Source organism: Lipotes vexillifer, unplaced genomic scaffold (assembly GCF_000442215.2).
Source record: "Lipotes vexillifer unplaced genomic scaffold, Lipotes_vexillifer_v1.1 scaffold899, whole genome shotgun sequence".
Lineage (NCBI taxonomy): Eukaryota > Metazoa > Chordata > Mammalia > Artiodactyla > Lipotidae > Lipotes > Lipotes vexillifer.
The window spans coordinates 520,757-523,405 of NW_006784311.1; positions in this window are offsets into that span (position 1 = coordinate 520,757).

The following is a 2,649-nucleotide window of genomic DNA, read 5'->3' on the forward strand; positions in this document are numbered from 1 at the left end:
GGAGAATGGTTATCGGAAAGAAGAGGACATGGATTTTCTACAAAAGCCTAAAGGTCTGCGCGGTGACCACCCCCCCCCCCCATCGGCGCTGGCCAGAGACTCCGCCCAGTCTCACTACCTTCCACAGACATTTTGAGAAGCATTGGACCTGCTGGGTCACAAGGCCCAGTTGGAAGTGCTCCTTGCACAGCAGCCTGGACTCACTGCAGAGTTCTCTCCTGCTCAGGTCCCCACACAAAGTGGCAGCCTTGAGTTACACAGTCGATGGGTCAATGTGGCACACTCACCTGTGATATATATGCCGCAATCGGAAAGAGTACACCAAACGTTATTTTTCGAGGTGTTTGGTGTAGGTTCAGTGTCCTCTCTTTCACCTTGAAGAGGGTATCTTTGCATCCTGGAGAGCACTGAACTTCCCGAAACGTCACTGAGGTTTCACTTCCCTAAATTTTCATGGAGTAAATCTCCCCCCTTCTAGTCCGGGTATGCCTTACTAAGGCATCTCTAGTACTTTCTGCCTCTTGCTCCTCATATCCAATCAGGATGATGTCATCGATGTAGTGAACCAGTGGGTGTTGTGAGAAATGGTGAGACAAAGTCTCTAAGCATTACATTATCTCAGAGAGGAGGCGAGGTGACATGGCCCTTAGGTGCACTGTTGGCCCTGCCAGGTAAACACAAAGTGCTTCTGGTGGACTTTGCAAAGTGGTATGGAGTAAAATGGTCAATAGGGCAAGAGCTGCGTACCAGGGGCCGGGGGTTGTGTGTTTACTCCTTCAGTAAAGAGACTACGTCTGGAACAGCAGCTGTAATCGGAGTCACTGCCTGATGAAGTTGACATCAATCCATAGTCATTCTCCAAGATCCATCCACCTTCTGCCCAGACCCAAATAGACAAATGGGGATATGAGCAAATATCATCACAACTGCAACTTTCAAGTTCAAGACACAAATACCTGCAGCTCCCCCTAGGACACACCTTTGTCTTCCTTCCTTTACATCAAGCCAGGGTTGCCCTGGCATCTTGATATCATTGAACGTAGGCCACAGCTGAGTCCAAGTTTAAGTCAACCAACCAAATAGGCTGTTAGAATCCCTTCCAGCTGCATGGGCTAACATTAAATATAGACTCTCTGGGGGACTTCCCTGGTGGCACAGTGGTTGAGAATCTGCCTGCCAATGCTGGGGACAGGGGTTCGAGCCCTGGTCCGGGAAGATGCCACATGCCGCGGAGCAACTAAGCCCGTGCGCCACAACTACTGAGCCTGCGCTCTAGAGCCTGAGAGCCACAATTACTGAAGCCCGCGTGCCTAGAACCCGTGCTCTGCAACAAGAGAAGCCACCGCAATGAGAGGCCCACACACAGCAATGAAGAGTAGCCCCCGCTCGCTGCAACTAGAGAAAGCCTGCGCACAGCAACGAAGACCCAACTCAGCCAAAAAAAAAGAATAAATAAATAAATAAAAATTTAAAAAATATATATTGACTCTCTGATAAATGCACCCAGCTCAATAAATTGTGTCTAACCCAATGTTACATTCCATCCTCTTGGTATAACATCCTTAGAATCCACTCCCACACATATTCTCCCAGGTTTCTGCCAGTATTAACTAGCAAAACTCTTGCTATTCTATCGGTGTATGAGCTATTTCCTCCTGGTTCTTGCCTGTGCCTGTCCCTCCAGAGCATGCTAAGACTGGGCCTTAGTCATGGGTGTAATGGCAACGGGTCTTGAGGAGAATAGGTGTCCCCTTGCAAAGCATCAGAGAGCTTCCACGACAGCCCTAAAAATTCTCTTACTTTTTGTAGCCGTGTAACTGAAAGCGCTGCAAATCAAGCACAACGTTTCATTGGGCGGGTTGCAGAATCCCAAGGTCAGATGAGTTCCCAGCCTCTCCACGTTTCTCATGTGAAAGGCAGGGCAGTGGGTGGGGAGGAGTGAATGGTGCCTTCAAGCCGAAAGATGCAAACAAACCCATCCCCAAAGCCCCTCTCAGGATGTGATTCCTGACACCACCCCTGTTACCAGTTTCTCCATCAGCCTAGATCCAATCAGGAAGCAGAAACGATGGCAGGTCCTTCCCTAGCGCCCTGCACAAGCCTGCCAACACCTTGATCCTGGACTTCCAGCCTCCAGAACCGGGAGACAATTCATTTCTGCTGTTTAAGCCCCTCAGCTTGTAGTCCTTTGCTACAGCAGCCCCACAAACTCATACAGCCCCTAAGCCTGGAAGGAAGGGAAGGGGCTGCGACTCCTCAAACTTAGCAGCTTGGACAGGGGCCCTGATCGGGGTGACACTCAGTGTCTGAGTGGGGGCAGAGCCTAGCTAGTGCTGGGGTCTCTGAGCTCAGAAAAGAGCCCCAGGGGGCGGGGACCCAGACCTGTGAGGAGGACGGGCACTGGTTGCCTGGTGTTGGTGTCTCAGAAGTGGGATGCAACAAAGCTGCTTTTGTAAGTGTTGGGAAACCTGAAAATTGGATTCAGCTGGTGCCATGCAGGTGCGCTGCTGACAGCTTGGATGAAGAGGACTCGCGGGGTGATGCTCCCAGGAAGGCGCACGTCCCTTCTCCCTCTTCTGGCTTTGCAGTCTCCCTCTAACACCCCGTGAGAGCAGAGCCTACGATGGGGCCAGGTTGGCAAAGCAGGAA